Source organism: Trachurus trachurus, assembly GCF_905171665.1.
Source record: "Trachurus trachurus genome assembly, chromosome: 22".
Taxonomy (NCBI): domain Eukaryota; kingdom Metazoa; phylum Chordata; class Actinopteri; order Carangiformes; family Carangidae; genus Trachurus; species Trachurus trachurus.
The window spans coordinates 6,276,469-6,282,468 of NC_139907.1; positions in this window are offsets into that span (position 1 = coordinate 6,276,469).

Genomic DNA, 6,000 nt, shown 5'->3' on the forward strand with positions numbered 1-6,000 from the left:
CATTTGCAAAGTGAAAGAGAAGATAAAGAGGTAAAAAGGAGGAAGTTGAAAGCTTTAAATGAAAGTTCTGAAAGAAAGAAAGGAAGAGTCCTACACGCAAGACAGACAAAGAAAAAGACGAAAAGGAAGGAAAACACTTATATTTATTTTTGCAACAAACATTACTTTCTTATCTAACAATGAAGCATTTTTTAAGTTTTATTTGAGATTACAGAAGAAAGTCAGATATTTTTTTAAAGCGTAGTATTGTCTTTCCACCACTGGATGGCGCTGTCTGATCATCTATGTTGTGTCACTCACTGCAGGTTTGTCCAGGTCCAGGGTCAGCTGTGTCACAGAGGCCTCATTATTCAGAGGTAATGAACCAACACACTCCACTTTTGCTGATTTTATACAATGAACTTTTACAGCAGTTTGTTGAAGTGATTTAAGGCCTGAGTGTTTTGACACAGTTCCCAGTGCTGCACTGTAAAAAAAAAAAAAAAAAAAAAAAAAAAACATCAGCATGTGGTTTCTCAGGAGTTTATATGTCTGACTAGTTTGACTTCAGACTCCAAGTGCTGTGAGTGTTGACGTTTATTATAGGAGCTGGTGGGAGATTTTAGTTCCTGTCTGACAAACTGTTCCCTCCTGTTTTCAGTCTACAAGCTACAGTTTTACATATTTTACATTTTCTTTCTTTTTCTTTTCTTTTTTTACAGTCTTGAACCCTCTCGTCTAACTTTTTCCAAAATTTCTAACTATTTCTGCAAGGCAGTTTTGAAGTAATCAGAACCTGATATTAATACGCCTACTCTACATCAAGACACATCAGGACTTTTCAAACAAAGGAGGTGACTCTAGTTTGACAAAGCTGAGACTAAGCCTAAATACATACAAAAAAAATGTCTCTCATAAGATTTTTTTTTTATCAGTTTCTGACACTAGGGAAAATCCCATTTAAGCTAATTTATGTGATATCCTTTTGATAACTAATGTAATAACTGTTGGATCCCCCTCTGATGAGATCTACTCTGAAAACTCAACGTCTATATAAATCCTGTATCTTCAGGACGTCACTGAAAGTCAACTCATTACTGATGAATGACTGATGAAGCCTGCGCTGTAATTATCTTTTATCATCGGTAAAAACCACCAACAGATAAATACAAATTAATCTGATATTATCTGATTCTGCAGGCTAATCATTTAAACTCTATCCATATCCATTTACTCGGGCGTAATATGTGTATATCTGCAATTAGATAAGAAATATGGAAGCATCATTTACCCTGTGAAGTGAGCTGTTTATCACTGCTTGCTAATTATCAGACCACATTGCCTTCATTAAAACATAAAAAACTGTGACACGAACGGCACTCTGGTTCATGAGGAGTCGACGTTTCCATAGTAACAAATCACAATTCGGACTGGGGCTGAGAAATTTAATTACAGCTCCCGCATTATCATTGAATAATATCAGTGCAGAATTGACTCTTGGCCCACCGGAGGGCACTCGGTCAGAACCGGCCCCGGCGTCTTCATTATGAAATGAGCGACTCTATCTTCTATTGTTGTCGTCTCACAGAGGAGAGATTGATTCTCGCTGCTTTCTGTTCAACACACAAAAAAACCCTTAATGTAGCCTTTCACACCCCTCCTCCTCCTCCTCCTCCTCCTCCTCCTCCTCCTCCTCGTCTCTCCATCTTCAACACAACAGTTCGCTCTCATGTTCCAGGTTAACTCAATTGTACAGAGTAATCCGCTTCTCTCTGGCTCCACACAGGCCTCCCCTCTAATCACCAGCCATTTCATGTATAAAATAAAGCCTGATACAGTCTGCAAACTGTTATGTTTTACTTCAGCTGAAGGTTCAAAGAGCCTGAAAGCACCACTTATCATCTCTTTACTCTTACACTAAATCAAATGACTGCGAGCAGCATGAAAGGGCAAATGATTATCACCAGTTCTGCAGCTGCAAGGAGCTTTTTGGGGAAAGACTGTGAACAGAAACACACGAGATGAAGTGTTAACAGCAACTTCTGCTGTGCGAAACAAAGTGTAAATCCAATCATCATTCATTTACAGTTCTCACTGTCAAACTTTAAACTCTGTTCTTCTCTATTCACCTGTCAGAAAACATTATTAGGGCCTGATATATAGCCTATATAGGATTTTGGGACCAACATAAATATCAGCAAGTAAATGTTCACATACACAAACATCTTTTTGATGATTCAACCTATACAGTTTACAGTTCACCTACAAGATTTGAAGGCACAAAAAAAGTCTTCACATCAGCTCTTGTCAATAGCTACTACTGATATGACAAAGGTTTGTTTTGCACATGTAAATAATAGTTGTTTCTCTCTCCCCTGACTTCTTGTTATTCCTTGGTGAAACTTCTGCATGCTTCTTCCTTCTGACCAAAGCAACACAAACAGTGAACTGTCACATGTCTGTGCACCTGCAGGCAAAACTAAACCCAATGAGCTGCTCAATGACAGTAACATGTGTTTTATCGACATTAAGCAATGCATGACTGGATTGATTTAGAGATTTTTGTATCCTTTACTGTATATGTGCGAGGGCAGAGAGAAATGTATGCTGCAAAGAGGAAATTAATTATAGATTTGAGAATTACAATGTTTTGCAAATTTTCATTCAGTGACTGAGTCAAACCGACTGTGAAAAACTGCAGCTGTTTAATTGTATCATGCAGCGCGCCCGTAAGCATTTGTCACATTTTTCCATTCATTTAACAAGGTTTTTATTCGAGCCTGTATTCACCTGTGTTTCCCTTTTCCATCATCGTCACACACAGACACACACAGAGGTAAAGCTCTTTGACTGAGGTTACCTGGTCACAGTGTTTTGTCAGTCCGTCTCTAGTCTGAGGAAACTTTTTTCACACAGCTCATGCTCTCTAAAAATCCCCATGAGCATAATGAGGAGGCAGAATGTCCTCCCTCTCTCTCTCTCTCTCTCTCACGCTCTTTCTCTCTCATGTTGTTAGCATAATAAAACACGTGAGCGATGACTGGATCTGCACACCACACCACGTGACTCACAAGGTGCCCCCCCCCCTCCAACCACCACCACCACCAGTGCTTCCTCATCTTCCCTAATGCTGCCAGAGAGCCCAGTGAAGTGGCGGATGAAATATTAATCTTCCTGAATTTATGATGGAGGACAGCAGGTGGGGGGTGGAGGTGGAGCGACGAGGAGTGAGAGTGGCTGGTGGTGAATAGATGGATATCAAACCAAGACATGTGAAATCCTTTTCCTAGTTTTGTCAATGACATCTGGATTTGTTCCATGTCAGATTTAGTTCTTCTCTGAGATGCTCAAATTGGTGTTAAATTTGTCATTATTAGTTTTGTTTGGGATGTTGGTGATCACAAAGCTTTAAAGCTCCCACACTCTATAAAGGTAGATGTTTTCCATACGGTATAAAGGTAGATGTTTGTGTTAAAGCTCCATACAGTAGCCTATAAAGGTAGATGTTTGTATTAAAGCTCCATACAGTATAAAGGTAGATGTCCATGTGTAGTGTGATTATAAAGCAGCTCTAGGTTCTATATTAATACTGTGAAAGTATCAAAGCCTCAGTCCACAGAGAAATGCACACAGCCTGTATTCAGAAACTGAGCCTTAAAATCAGCTGTCAGGACTTCCTGTGACTTTGTGATGTCACAACAAAGCAGTCACTCAACTTAGCCCCGCCCACAACCTGGACCCAACATCCAACACTTGCAGGCTTCGGTTTCTCTGAGTGTTTTATTCTCGCATCTGCTTTATTTTATTGGATCACTTAAAAAACAGTCAGCCAATCAGAAGAGAGGCCCAGAGCCTCCTCTCTTCTGATTGGCTGTCACCGACCTGTTGTTGTTAGAGCTACAGATGAGATTTATAGCTTAGATCCTCAGGCAGTTGTTTTGCAGAATTGTTGTGATAAGGACTGAACTGTCAGAGCAAACAGGTGTTTTCCTCCACTTGTGAATTTGTTTTTCACTTCAAAATGAAGTACACAAACAATAATGAATACTGAAAGTTCAAGAACAACTCATACAAACATTTGTTCTTCTGTCTTTTACAACTGATTTGATGAAATCTCAGCTGCAGATTCACATTAGATAATCTGCTCATCATTCGTCAGGGCTGAAAGTTTTACATCCTCTGACCTTGAAGAACGAAGCGATTCTGTGAAGCCGCTCGTGTTCAATGTTGTTGAACTTGGCAGGGCGGGGTTCTGGTCATGAGGCGAAAGAAGGGGTGAGACAAAGAGAGGCGGAGAACAGCACCTGAACCCTATTAATCGTCTCCCACAGTGTAGCTTTCCCCGGGTTTGTGTCAGCAAGAGCAGCAGAGTGGAAAGAGAGGACACAGTGAGGAAGTGTTTGAGTCCAAGTCTTGACAGGGCAGGGAGAATATTACAGTGACCAGGGCTAACAAGGCAACACGGGGCGGACACTGCATCAACTGCAGTTTCTAAAAATAGGCAGAGTCAGATATGATGAGTTTTTATTCCAGGTTAACAGGCTCCACGTCGAGGAAAATGTGACATACAAGGTAACTTTGCCAGTGTTGCTGACAAACTCACAGAGAATTAACACCAACCTATCTTAAAACAGGAAAAAACAGATAAACTGAGTGAAAACCTGACACTAATACTGTTTATTCTGAGCGTGTAAATAGCTAACTGCATGCTAAAATGTTAGGATCATCAACTATAAGGTGAGATAGTGTTGTGTTTCTAGTTTCATTGGTTGCTTCTTTTTCTTTTTTCTTTTTTCTTTTTTTTAAACCAGAAAATACAGACAACAAAGTTACAGTGCTGCAATGTATCTACCGTACATGAAAAAAAACAGGATAATATGAGTTATTTTGCTGGTAGATGAACCAGGCTAGCTGTTTCCCTCTGACTCCAGTCTTTGTGCTAAGCTATGCTAATTCACATTCACTTCTAAACTTAATAGACATTGACAAACATTAAAGTGGCATAAATCCTCTAATTTCCATATTGAAAATAAAACAAATTCACATGCTTTAAAGTCTCTAATAGGTCTTTTAAAGGAATAACAAGTAGCCTATGCAGTGTAGCATGTATCATTGTATATGAAGGGGTTGAGATATGTTAGAAATATTAGATTTTTGACTCCGGCATAAACATAAAACTTCCCACGAGTTGGTCTGAGAGCGAAACGGCTGCGAGCATCAACAGAAACATGCTTCAGAGGCCGTGGCTGGTTTTTTTTTTCTTCTTCTTCTTTTTTTTCCAATCATTATTTTGTTTTCATGCTCTTGCGAGCTGATGAGCTTGTCCAGAACCGTGTAGCTATAAAAAGACTTCTGTAATGTTGTTGCTCATTAGAGTCGTTCATACACAAACACCTACATCTGGCATCTGCCCAGTGCGGCCAGAGTTGTGTACCGCTGTTGACCACTGAGCAGATGCACTGCAGCAGTGGGGGGTTAAGCACCTTGCTCAAGGGCACCTTCACTGTAGTTAATGAAGGGGGGTGGGGGGGTAAATGCTTCTCGTTCCCTGCCTGCAGCCTGTTCAGACATTCACATAGAAAACACACTAGTTCTCAAACCTGAATTTGTTTGTTAGCTCAGTGTGGAATAATATCTGTTCTGTAGCTCATCATGTAACAACTAGAACAGAAGAAACCAGCAATAAAGGGAGGGGGAAGGAGAGTAAATGTATAAAGAATGAAGAATATGCATTATGCAAATAACACAAGGTTGTGGTGCAGCATGAGTCTCTCAACAAAAATAAACAAATCAATGGTTAAAAAAAAAAAAAAAAAAGTTTTTCCAAAGCCTGAAACTTTGACTTCTGGCAATGAAAATCAAATAAAAACAAATACTGATTTGTGCCTGTGGTTTAAAGCATCACTGTCAGTTTTACCGTTTACATTTAGCTCCATGACGAGAGTTATAAAGTAAACCACTGTACAAATGTTGCATCTAAATTTCTTGGCTTCATTTTTCTCTGTCAAACTAAAACTGAAA